Below are 13,941 nucleotides of genomic sequence, written 5' to 3'. Positions count from 1 at the left end.
AAATTCTATATGCTCTTAGGTACATGGATATGAACACAGATCTTTTTACATTAATATGATGGTTTGAATAGTAATGAACATATGACATAATATTTGTAGGTTTTCTGTATACCTTAGTCTTCAAAACATTTTGGTTCCTGATAACTTTTACATCCAAAAATGGCAATTCATTATCCATTTCCATCTCATGAGTAAACTTAATCGATGGAACTAATGAATTTAATTGCAGAAGAAATTCATCAATGGGAAGACTGTTAGGCCAGAAACACAGGATATCATCAAGGACTGGAAGTAACGGTTAATTCTTGCACTATAGAGTTGGACAGAACAGGGATGAGAGTTTGCTGCTAGACGGGTGCTACACACCCATCGTAGAGGTGGAGGAATACATGCAGACAGTTCAGACGAGCAGTGACCACTGAAGTAGCGATAGAAAAGAGATAAAGATGCAACAGTGCGGCACAGAGACAGAGGTTGAAGGGAGTCAGTAAGAGGAGGAGAGTTAAATGAGACAAAAAGCCTTTGACTCCACCCTGTTGAGAAGAGCTGTATGTGGGGAACCACCCCACACATGAGAGCTGTACTGTATTCCACACAGGGGCAGATAAAACCCCTGTATAGAGTCAATAATTGTGCAGGGGTAAAGAAGGTACGGAGTCGGCTTAGCACACCTAATCTCTTGGAAACAGATTTTACAAAAGATGCAATATAATCTTTCCAAGATAAGTCCTGAGTGAATGAAACCCCAAGCATGTTCAAGGATGATGCAGGATTGAACTGGATATTATTAAACATTAGTGGGTACTCCTGTGGAATATTCTGATAGGATGATAGGTGTAAAACCTGAGTTTTCGATGCATTAAAAACAACAAGATTATTTTTACCCCAGTCAGAGATACAAGCCAAGTCAGATATTAGGTGTGCCATAGCCTCATCCCTTGTTTGTTGAAGCAGCTGCCGAGATGGATGTTGCGGGAACAGAATGGAAAGATGAAGGGTGGACTCATCAACGTATGAGTGGATAGGGTTAGATGTACAGCTTAGAAGGTCACTGATAAATAAATGGATGAGAGTTGGTGATAGGACAGAGCCCTGAGGAACACCACAGTTGACAGATCCAGGAGAAGAACGATAGCTGTCTACAACAGCGGCTATAGAACGACCAGAAAGGAAGCTAGAGATGAAGGCACAGATACAAGGATAGAAACCGTAAGACGGCAGTTTGGAAATTAAAGATTCATGCCACACTCGAATGAAAGCCTTTGAGATGTCAAGTGCAGTGGCAAAGCTATCACCAAAGTCCCAAAAGGAGGATGACCAGGAGTCTGAAAGGTAGGTGAGAAGATTGCCAGTGGAGCGTCCCTGACAGAACCCATACTGATGATCAGAAAGAAGGTTGTGATAAGAAAGATGCTTTTCAATTTTTCTGTTAAGAATTAACTTGAAAACTTTTGACATACAGAATGTTAACCCCTTAAACGCGGCCGTGAACAGTCGACCCCCCCCGAGTGGCGGGGTTGTATCGCGGTCTGAGTACCTGTAGGAAAATATTAGCCAAAAATCAGAGATTAACCCTAGAACATTATACTTGGTATGGCAGATAGTACTTACATTCAGCTTTCTCCAGAGACAGGTGCTGAGCCTTCGTGGACTACCCAAGGACTTGTGGAGACTTGCAAAGTTGGGTAACCAAATCTTCACTTTCACACCTCCAGCAACCCGGTTTCCCCTCTACCACAGCCTCATTCTGTCACAGTAAACTTTATACTACAACGTAAAGGTAGTTTGGAATCCGTATTTGTACAATAAGCACTGAAAATAAGACTAAAATCAACGGAGCGTACGGCCGACATGCACCGTGACGGCGGTCTTCCCGTCACTCAACAAACATTTCCATTTTCACAGCTAAAAACATGTATACTACATTATTTTCAATCATATTACTTCCCAAAAGATCACCACGGCGTGCTTTTTATTCTGCCTTACGCCCGCCACTTTATTCTCATTCCTGTTGGCCGCTTGCACTGACTCAGAAGAGCTAGAACTCGCCATAATGTCACTTTGAAAGCCTGCGGTAAACTGACGCTAAACAGGAGCAAACCGTGAGAAAAAAAACTAGTGTTACAACTGGGGAAACAAGCGTTTCCTATTAGCATAAACTGCTTGTGAGAGGAGAGCGCAGATTTACAGTTCTGAGCACTCAGAGCGCTGCCATGTATCACAGCCAGGCTGGCCGGGCCGTGGTGGGGGGGGGGGGATGAGGGAAAAACGCGATACTTGGCAACAACGGAGGTCAGTAGTACAAAGGTAAAGTATGCTAATTGTAGCTAAAGGGTGATGGTACTGATAGACAATACCAGCTGGAGCCTGCTTGCCCGCGGTTATTCAAAATATACTAGAATCGCAAACGCGACGATCCGCCGTTATCTCCTTTTCGCCGAGCGTTGCAAACGCGACGATCCGCGTTTAAAGGATTAAAGCAACTGGACGATAGTTAGAGGGTTGGGAATGGTTACGCTTCTTTGGGACAGGCTGAATGATAGCAAACTTCCAGCAAGAAGGAAAGGTACAAGTTGAAAGAGAAAGGTGAAAGAGTTTACCTAGGCAGGGTGTAAGCACAGAAGCACAGTTCTTGAGGACAACAGGAGGGACTTCATCAGGCCCATATGCCTTGTTAGTATTGAGGCCAGTGATGGCAGAAAATACATCAGCTGAAGAAATATTAATGTCAGCCATGAGGAAGTCAGAGGGGGAAAGTGATGGAGGAACAGCACCGGAATCATCTAAGGTGGAATTGGAGGAGAAAGTCTGAGAGAAGAGATCTGCTTTATCAGTAGAAGAAATAGTTACACAGCCATCAGAATAGAAAAGAGGAGGGAAGGATGATGAGGAAAAGTTGTTAGAAAGGTTTCTGGCAAGGTGCCAGGAGCGGAAAGAATTCGAGTTGGAGAGTTGAGAGCATTTAGTACGGATGAAATTATTTTTAGCAGAGCTCAGAACAGACTTAGCACGATTCCAGACAGAAACATAAACAAGATGTGATTCAGGGGTGGGTTGGCTACGGCACCTTTTATAGGCCCTCTCCTTGTTGCGGACAGCATTAGAACAAGTGTGATTAACCAAGGCTTTCTTGCATTAATCAAAGGATATGAGAAGGGAATGAATGCTTCCATGTCCGAGAGCATAACCTCACGCAAGGCACACCCAGATGGCTCCAGGCCATGGAAGCAACAATCATTCCAGGGAAAATCAAAGAAGTAATGCCTGAGGGCCTCCCAATCTGCAGCTCCAAAGTGCCACAGCTGATGTTTCTTTGGAGGGTTCACAGGGTGCACCGGAGCGATAGGACAGGTTCAGGTAGTAAGATTGTGATTGGAGAAGCCCAATGGAGAGGAAAGATTAACAGTGTAAGCAGAAGGATTAGTTGTAAGGAGGAGGTCAAGTATGTTGGAGCTCTCTCCAAGGTGGTCAGGGATACAGGTAGGGTGCTGTACAAGCTGCTCTAGGTCATTAAGATTAGAAAAGATGTAGGTTTGTTCACTAGGTGGATCAGTGAAAGAAGAGGAGAGCCAAAGGTTTTGGTGAACACTGAAATCTCCTAGAATGAAGATTTCGGAGAAAGGAGAAATGGATAGAATGTGTTCCATCACAGAAGTAAGATAGTAGAAGAATTATTGATAGTCAGTAGAATTAGGGGATAAGTAATCAGCACAGATATATTTAGTCAGAGAATGACTAGAAAGCCGAAGCCTGAGAGTAGAGAATTCAGAAGAATCAAGTTCAGGAACACGAAAGCAAGATAAATCGTTGCGTACATATACACAACATTCACCTTTGGCTTTGAAATGAGTACAGAGAAAGTAGGAGGAAACAGAAATGGGTCTGCTGTCTGTTGCCTCAGACAGCTGGGTCTCTGTCAAGAAAAGGTGAGGTTTAGAGGAGGAGAGGTCGTGTTCAACAGAGAGAAAGTTAGAGGAAAGGCCGCGAATGTTGCAGAAATGAAGGAGTGAGTCAGATGGTGGTTCCAGGCACCTCTCTGAGTTGTCACTGGGAGAGGGGCGGATGGTGGGGGAATTTATGTTCCCCCCCCCCTCTGGACTCTGAGGCCTGATTTACAGTCACTACTCGTTTTACGTTAATTCAGTTTACGATAATTCGCTACAACGATAACAGAAAAGTTCCACCCCAAAATCTGATTTCCGATGACTTTCCCTCCATGACGATATTGCCCTCGGAAAATTTCATACGACGCATCAAACACACACAAGGCGACAGTCGCTTGTCTCAGGCATGGTGGCAGCCCCAGCGTGCAGAGCATTGTTTTGTTTCAGTTGCGGTCCTGCCATCCCTTCAAAGCCCTGTCATTTCCACTCGTTCACGTGTGCCCCCCCCCCCCCCCTGCTATCGTCACCTCTCAACCAAGCATCGTGCTACAGTAGACCTATACATTGTGTAGCACCAGGCCAACGTTATGCAAGTGTGATTGTTGTGTTGTTGCAACGATTTACTGTGCGTGTCCACTCACTTGATGTAGTGCTGCCTACTTCTTCCTTAGCCTTTATCTTTCTTTTTCTGTGCCTGCCCTCCTCTCTTCCTATTTCTCCCATCTTTCCTGTCACTTCTTATTGCTTTTCTTTCCATTACAGGTGGCCTTACATTGAGTGACAAGCCACATGGTTTCCTGTAAGCCAAGAAACCATTTACAACGCTAGGTGGTAACCATATAACTGAGCCATACGTGCTCCCTACGTGTCAACAAGTGGGTTGGTGGAGGGTTAGTGCCCCTCCCTGTGAAACAGATAACTCAGAGTCAAATGGCCACCCCTTACGGGATTATGGCGTCTGGCAATAGATAGACAGATAGAGTAACGTCGCCTGTATTGGTGTGATAGTGTTTGTTTTGGTCATGGAGATGACTTGGACCAACACAGGAAGTGATCAAGGTGGGTTGTCATTTTTATTTCAGGCTTGGGTAGGTGACTTTGGGAAGCTGAGCTTTTGTAACCCCCCTTTTATAATGTGTTACAATCTCCCGATTTACGATAAAATCGGTATACGTTAAGGTATGACCTGACGTAACCCCATCGTAAAACGAGTAGTGACAGTACTAAAGCCATTTTTCTTATTTAATTTTGAAAAGGAAGTGTAGTGTGTATTTTGCATGTAGTTTGGTGTTGACAGTTAGAGAAGTTGTACTGGAGATCAGGCTGGCCTACTCTCTGTGTTACTGAAACACTGAAAAAGTTCAGCAAAGGAGGATGGTCAGGAACTAGTCCAGAGGGCTGATGAAACTCTCCCTGTCATCACCTTGCCATCCACCTTGGGAGTACTGCCTTGCTCAACTGGTGCTACAGTCTACTCCCTTCCAAATGCTTACACTCACCCCAGAATGTGCTCTAATTCTGTTCACCATCACATTCTGGAAGGGAAATCTTATGTAATATTGCTCTACAACATAAATTTACTGTTTCCAAGTTCATTTCAGTTATTAGATCTTCAAACAGTTTTATATTTACTGTACAATTTTCCACGATTTTTTCATGTCTGGTATGCTGTACAGTAATCCCTCATTTATCCGGACCTGTTCATTACCCCGAAACTGGATCTTGGCTCTATTAAACCATTATCCGAATTTACAGTGGGGCACCAAGTCTCATGACAACAGGTTTCGTGACTTCAACTTTTGTGGGATAGACCAAATATTCCCCAACTTTCACTTTCACGCGAAAAAAATCGAGTTTCACGCACAAATTTCAGGTTTTGGGCAATATTTTGAACTTTGAACTTTCCGCACCACCCACCCGCAACTCGCCATCATCTTGAATGACGTTATGTCAACACTCAGTCTACCCACTCCCGCCATTGTGTACAAACGCCGCTGGCTCCATTGTGTTGGATTCTCACGGTTCAACTGCCTCTACTATACCTGGTGGTGTGGGGGGAGGGCCAGGAGGTAGTGGTGGCAATAAAAAGTGCCTGGGACCTTCAAAATTGGGAGGAAAAGTTAAGGCAAAATGAGAGTATTGTGTTAGAGTGAAGAAACAACAGTATGATAATGAAACGAAATGAAAAGCACCTAGCACAAGAGGAAATTCAGCACAAAGTGGAAGTGTTGCATCAAGTGGGAGTTGAGGAGGCAGAGAGAGAGAGGGAGGGTGGTAGTGAGGCAGCAAGGAGTGGCGGTGAGGCGGCTGGCAGTGAGGCAGTGAGAGGTGGCGCCGAGGTGGCTGGGGTTTTGGGACAATTTGCCTTCAAGTCAGTTCGCCATCACAACAATAACAATACAATTCGCCATCATCAATGAGGACAGCTATGGGTAAAGCTAGAATGTAATTCAAAGGCAACTACAGCAAGGAAGAAACAAGTTAATGCTGACTCAAGGTCCAACTAATAAATAATATCCAAGGCCTATGCTATTGAACACAGACTTTGATGGATCCCCCTGAAATATAGTTATTAAAGTACTGATTAATAAATCTATCTATCTATCTATCTATAGCCCGACGCCCTAATCCCGCGAAGGGTGGCCGCAGACAAAACGCCTCCAAGTCACTCTGTCACCCACCATTTGACTCCCCTCCCCCCAACTCACCCCCCCCTCCCTCATTAATAAATAATAAGTATATTTATAAAAGTATTGATTAATTAATAATAAGTATATTTATAGAATGACGGGGAATCGTCCAGAGTGTGAACTGTCCTGATGGGGAATCATCCATATCTGACGGGGAATTGTCTGACGGCGAAATGACTTGATGGCGAATTGTCTCGGAACCATGGCTGGAGGGATCTAATAGCCCTGCCACGTGCCTCGAATACTTACCCCTAGCATCCATTAAACACCTCAAACTGGTCTCTGTGGTATGTTTTTCCTCATATAATGTGTATTTATTGTTTGTATCTCACAATGCAATGTACAATATTGCTTTGATGTACTGTACTGTACTGTACTGCAAGTGAAAATGAAAATCTGGTGTTACTTTAGGATAGCCAGGAACCTACACTATTAGCATTTTTGCCATAAGGACAATGCCCCAACTTTCACGATTTCAACTTTCGCACATTATTTTCGGTCCTAATTAGGCGCGAAAGTTGGTGCCCCACTGTACTTGCTGTTATCTGGACATAGAATTTCCCAAGAACTTCAGCTGGCCAGCTAACATGTCCAAACATTTGGTATCGTGGCTGTTGGGCTTGGGCCATGAGCGGGAAATAGACCGTAACCCACAAGAAGATCTAAAATGTCCGTCCACCGCTGTACTGAATGGTCAAAGTTGTGCACTGATCTGATCACTCCCAACTAACCTCCAGCACTCGAGTAGCACGACTGTACTGCATTTCCCGGTGTATATTGCTCATTTTTTTAACAGAAAAATGCTCTCTAAGTATGTCCTGAGTGTTATACAATGAAACTATTTTAACAGGGAAGGAATGGGCCACAGTTGAACCCAGAAGTGTCTTCCTGAAATTGATGAAAGCTTACCTCTGTATTAATTTTCATCCTTCACAGTTTTATGACTTTGTTTACACTAGGCCCGTACTATTATGTTATCGTACATTGAACAATTCTTCAATACAGTATTTATCAAAGTATGTAAGGGCACCAATACTTTTGCTTTTCATGTGACCGACGACGCTCTGAATGTATTGTTTATTGCCAACTCTATGGACAGTGTTGCCAAAGAGTTAAAGGCACTAAGCTCAACTTTGAAACACGCTAAACTATTGCACTACACCCATATCAGTTAGGAAATTAGTCTCCTAAACGGGTTTGTCTGCTAAACGTTGTATCGTAAATAATGATGCTACATGGGTATCTGCAAAGAAGTGGCAATTTTCCTTGCTTCTAAGCAATGAGAACAGAGAAATATGAAGCCAGAAAACAGAGACAAAATTAAGGAATAGAAAAAAAAAAAAGGGGGGGCTAGGGAAAAAAAAAAAAAAAAAAAAAAAGGCAGCCATTGGTCAGAAGACAAGCTCCTGGATGGGAGAAGGCGCTAAACACAACAAACAACAATGGAATTTTTGCCAGCCTTGGTAACATTGCAGTATAGTTGCTGGTGCATCAGGCCAAAACAAATGCCATATGGCAGATGTTTTGATTGGTTCGACATTTTTTCTCTGGGATTTCAGATTCTCCAAAGACAACAAGGAATGATACGGGTACCAGTACATCTGAAATTGGTGCTATTGTTTGTAAAGAAATAAACAGCAGCACAGCAAATATCCAGTGGAACATCGTGGCAAGGTAGGTGGAAGTCCTGGAACCTCATGTTCTTGTAAGGCTAGGCCTAGACCCAGGTATTTTCCAAATTTTTTCTTAAAAACTAGGGTGTATGTTATGCGCCGAAGTGCGCTATACACCAGGAAATGACTCACAAGCGCTGTCAAAACATAAGTACGCATCCCCACCGAATATTCAAAGTTGCATGGCCACCGGATTAATTTTTCCTAACTGCCACCATGCATCAAATAAGGATCACAAGCCCTGAGCACATGTTTGGTGACAGCAGACCGTCCATCTCTCTACTGAATGTCCAAAGTCACTCGGTCACCTGGCCACCGAGCGAGTAACACTGACCGCAAGCCACGAGGAAATGTACAGTAAAAGTGCCCGTCCGACTCGTGCCCACAGCCTCGTTTCTCCCCCCCCCCTCCCGTCCCTCCTCCATACTCTCCTGGCTCCCCCCTCACTCCCTTAGTCCCTCCCCTTCTTCACACTGATAGCACTGACTAGTGAGTTTTTAAAGTTGTTTGCGATTTATCCGAATACTGTACGGTACTACTGGTCGTATCGAAATTCCAAAGTGACCACGAGAAAGCTCATGAAATTCTGCATCTAAACATGTGCTTAACTCTTGGAAAGTCCTGGTAAAATTTTGCATTAGGATGCTGGGAAGTTGTATGAAGGCAAGTTTTGCTCTTGAACACTATTTATTCTCACTGCATTTCTGTACTTTTACTCATCAGTTTTGTGTTTTTATTGGCTTATAGTATAAACACCCGCAAGATGATGGTATAACATTTATCCAAATTTAACCAATTTCCGGAGGCCTATTTGGCCGTGGCATTTTTTTGTGACCCGGAAGCAGTTTATCACTGGTGTCAGATAACTGATTTTCCAAACGTCCTGAGGTTTTTCTGTGGATGTTTGTTGTTTATGCATTGTTTCCTTGGTGTTTAGCACTAATATGGATAATCCTATGTGTTTTTTATATCTAAAAACGGCAAACTGACGTGAAAACAGTGCCAAAAATTGGAGGGGTACTGTACAGTCATAAGAAAAAGTATCGTTACCCCAGGAATGTTCTATGCTAAACGAACGTTAGCTGGGCTATGTGGGCGGGTCCTTGCTGTTCACCCCTCCCCTATCTAGTGTTGCCATATCACAATCCCATTATAAGAGTTGGAATAATGAGCAAGAACGAGTCATATGGCGGGGAAATACAGTACATAGGACGTGTTTGCGTTACCCTGAGTGCCCCGCCGGGGATTAACAATGAAACTCGGCAGGTTTATTATTTTCCTACTATTCAACATTTATTATCTTTAGAATACAACAGATAAATTATTTTGAATGGTATCAAATCTATAGGCATCGACTGTGTGTGTGTTTAATGATAGTCTAGAAGGGGTGAACGAGTTCATATGATAGCTTTAGATATGTGGTTAAATGCTTCAGATGGATGCTTCAGACGTCTAGAGGCTGTTTTTGAAGCAGGGGGTGGGTATACAAAGTATTAAAGCAATGAGACTGAACATGTATTATTATTTTCCTTCTACTCAACATTTTTTTTATGTAGAAAGCAATACATATCATTATTATACTGAAATTTACTAAGTTGGCTTGTATCGGCTGAAGTACTATCATACGTCTGGCATGGGTACACATACTCATTGCCCGTCTGCATGTGTGTTGCCGACTTCAGACCATTCGGTTATACTGTATTTTTATTTAATGACTTTGGTGCCACATAAGAAAAACGTATTGTCTCTATGCACAGTGGCCAAACGATCTAATTAGCTTTTTTTATCACAAATTCTAATAACTGTGTCTCACATATCCGACACTGACGGGTTTGAGGTACAAACTTTCCTGTCCAGTCATTCCACAACACTTCGTCGTTGTGTCATAGTGCATACCTCTGAAGGGTAACGATAGTTTTTCTTATGACTGTACAGTACATAAAGCATTGTACAGGTATAGTGTTTTTTGGTTTTAAACTTTTTTTTTTTTCAAGGTTTTCTTGCTGTTTATCATTACTCTGGATATTCCTATGCGTGTTTTGATGTCTAAATACACCAGACTGACCTGAAAACAATGCCAAAATTAGGAGGAGTACTGCACATATGATAGTGTATTGGTAGGGTGCTTTTTTATTTTAAACTTTTTTTTTTTTTAATGGTTTTCTTGGTGTTTAGCATTACTCTGGATATTCCTATGTGTATTTTGATGTCTAAATGTGGCAGATTGACCTGAAAAGTGCCAAAATTAGGAGGGGTGCTGCACATACAGTAGTGCATAGGTAGGGTGTTTTTTGGTTTTCAATTTTTTTTTTTGCATGGTTTTCTTGGTATTTAGCATTACTTTGGATATTCCTACGTGTGTTTTGATCTCTGAATACACCTGAATGACTGGAACACACTGGCAAAGTAAGCAGAAGTACTGTACAAATAGGTTAGGGATAATTAAGGGACTACAGTACTTTATAACTTTCTTCATCATTAGCTCTGAAAATGTGTGCTTCAATCTTCTCATATGAATCTTCACATTTATACCACCTCTCTTTTAAAATATTCAAGAGACTTCTGAATTTCCCCTTTTGCAACGAGGTTTCCTTGGCTGTCTCGTACAGTCATTAGTTACCCACCCCTGCTTGAGTTCGCAGCAGTTTTCATTAACTGAAGAGACATCTTTATAAATATATTTTTTAAAACTTGTTTAAACAACAGGGATTTTTTTTCTATCCTCTGGTTTTACAAGAGCACTAAAAGAATATCATATTCCTACTATCCTAATTAAATAAAATTTTTACTGTCCTAGGTAAGTGGAAGGTCATTTGACCTTTCTCCCTCCATTAAAAAAAAAAAAAAAAAAATCCAGGATCTCTTAAACCCCCCATGACCATGTTAAAAAACACACACACACACACACACACACACAGTATATCTCCCCTGCTATCCACAAGTTGTCTCAATCCTCTCCTTTGCCCCTCCCATTCCTTGCACTGTATAAAAGATGTCTCTTTTGCGCTCAATATGAGGTGTGTTCAAAAAGTATCCGATCTTAATTTTTCGTACATAAACAAATGATGCTAGGGAGGCGTGGTTTGGTGCACGTATGTAGGCGATCCTAATGCGCATGCGTGAATTTTTTCCCACCAGCAGAAGCTGTCATTCGACAGCAGACCACCGATGAGTGAGGACGTGTAAGTGAGCGCCGTCGGATTTTCTTTTTTGACAAAATGACGGAAAAACTTGAACAACGCTACTGCATCAAATTTTGTGTAAAGCTTGGCAATTCCCAAGTGGAAACGATCCGTAAGATTCAACAGGTCTTCGGGGACGAAGCAATGGGCAACACAAAGATAAAGGAGTGGTACAACCGCTTCAAAGATGGCCGCACATCAGTGGAGAGTGAAGCACGTTCTGGTAGGCCATCAACATCCCGAAATGAGATCGTCATTGACCAATTGAGGACCCTGGTGATGCAGGATCGTCGAATCACAATCAGAGAACTTGCAGACGAGGTGGGCATCAGCATTGGATCCGTTCATCCCATTATGAAGGAGGATTTGGGCTTCAGGAGAATCTCAGCGAAGTTCGTACCAATGCTGCTAACGATTGAGCAGAAGCAACTCCGTTTGGAGATCGCACAGGACATGCTGGAGACTGTGAACAGCGATCCCAACTTCCTCAACACAGTGATCACTGGCGATGAGTCCTGGGTTTATGGGTACGACCCAGAAACCAAGTTGCAGTCATCACAATGGAAGCATCCAACATCCCCGAGGCCAAAAAAAGCAAGGCAGGTCCGCAGCAATGTCAAAGTCATGCTGAACGTCTTCTTTGACTCCAGTGGCGTGGTTCATCACAAGTACGCACCACACGACACAAGCATCACCAAGGAGTATTACCAGGAGGTTCTGCATCACCTTCGTGACGCTGTGCGACGCAAACGGCCGGACCTGTGGGCAGCGGGCAATTGGCAGCTCCATCACGATAACGCACCCACTCATTCTTCACATTTGATACAGAGTTTCCTGGCCAAACACAACACACCTGTGCTTCGTCAGGCTCCCTACTCTCCCAACATGGCTCCACGTGACTTCTGGCTTTTCCCCAAGCTGAAAATGCCCCTCAAAGGGACTAGATTTCAGTCCAGAGTAGACATCATGCGGAATGCGACGGACCAGCTGTGTGCCATCCCAAAAGAGGCATTCCAGCGCTGCTTCCGACAGTGGCAGAACCGTTGGGAGAAGTGTGTGGCAGCCCAAGGGGACTACTTTGAAGGAGATTAGTGTAAGTTTGTTGTATCTGGATACGAGTATTTTTTATGAACAAAGGTCGGATACTTTTTGAACACACCTCGTATAATCTGTAAACCTGCACAAGATATTCATTCTACCTCTGTGGCTCCAGTGAATCCCTAGGGGTATGACTGGCCTGGAAGAGGTGAGCACTAAAATGGTGATAAACTCTCTCCCTCTAGAGTACACATTCCGTGGAGTTTCCCATTAATAGCCCAGCTGACCAATTGCCAGCATCACTAACTTCAGAGTGGCGGTGTTTGCCAGTCGGGCTACCCCTGTGGAGACCAAAGTTGCATACAGTAAAACCTCACTATAATGGATTAATTAGGGCCCAAGCCATTCTGAAAAAAGTGAAATTCCGAAAAAAGCGACATCCAGACTTCCACGTTAACCCAGACTTTTTCCGATTCGTTTCATTTTGTTTTTTAAGGCTCCAACATGCTTGCATGTGTTGGCCTTGCTCACCTAATGGCAGCTCTCCAAGCTGCTCGATCTATGGCGGCCTCCTGGGTCAGTTCCTTAACCCTGAGGTCACAATTAATGACCTCGTTCCACATCTTTCTCAATCTACCCCTTGCAACCTCACCTCTAATATTAATGTCTTACCTTCTGCACCCAGTTATCTTCCCTCATCCTCTCCACATGCCCAAACCATCTCAATCTACCTCTCTTCATCATAACACCAATACACTCCAGCCCCATCCTACCTCTCAACTCTTTCAACTCTTCCATCATAAACCCAGCCCCCCCAGGCCTTGCACACAGGGACACACTGCACATCCACCTAATCATTGTCATTTCTGTACGTTTGAGCCTGCGAATATCCTCTTCCTTTACTGCCCAGGTCTCACTACCATACAATATTACACTCCTAACACATGCTGCATACAAAGACCCCTTAGCATGTAGGAAGAGTCCTCTCAATGCCAGGGGAGGCAACAGCCCCCTGAGCTTCTTCCAACCACTCCTCACTCCAGCCCCACCTCCAGCACATGACATGTCTCCCAAGTAACGAAACTCTTCCACTCACTCAAGAGACTCACTAGCAAGTTCAATCCTTTCATGCCTGACAATCTCCATCTGCTCTCCCCGACATGCTGCATATGTAAAATCACCATTATCTTGCAGTCTACCTCTGATACCGCTACATCTCTTGTGTACACATTTATCACAAACACTGCACAAGATGGAATTATTTCCCACACACTTGTGGTAAATTGCACATGGCCACTCTCCCTCTTCTTTGACAGTACTGCCACCAACCCTAGATATCATCACTTTTGTTTTTTCTGCATTTACTCTTAACCCGCGCCGTCCCAGCAATGTGAATTAACGCGGCAACATTGCAAGGTCCCTAATTTGCACAATTTTCAATTTTCGCGAGTGATTTTTGGCAGGTATACACAGG

At 43.4% G+C, this 13,941-nt stretch overlaps 1 protein-coding gene across 1 annotated transcript in view; it reads right to left on the bottom strand.

Moving 5' to 3' along the window:
• The window catches only part of LOC145415667 (uncharacterized), a 547,996-nt gene that overhangs the window by 339,590 nt on the left and 194,465 nt on the right, over positions 1-13,941 (bottom strand). The window lies entirely within an intron of this gene.

Source organism: Coenobita brevimanus, chromosome 103 (genome assembly GCF_032717465.1).
Source record: "Coenobita brevimanus isolate Jiangsu-jjx chromosome 103, ASM3271746v2, whole genome shotgun sequence".
In the NCBI taxonomy this organism is placed as follows: domain Eukaryota; kingdom Metazoa; phylum Arthropoda; class Malacostraca; order Decapoda; family Coenobitidae; genus Coenobita; species Coenobita brevimanus.
Note: the sequence above shows the minus strand (reverse complement) of the source record. Positions and strands in the feature narration are given on the sequence as shown.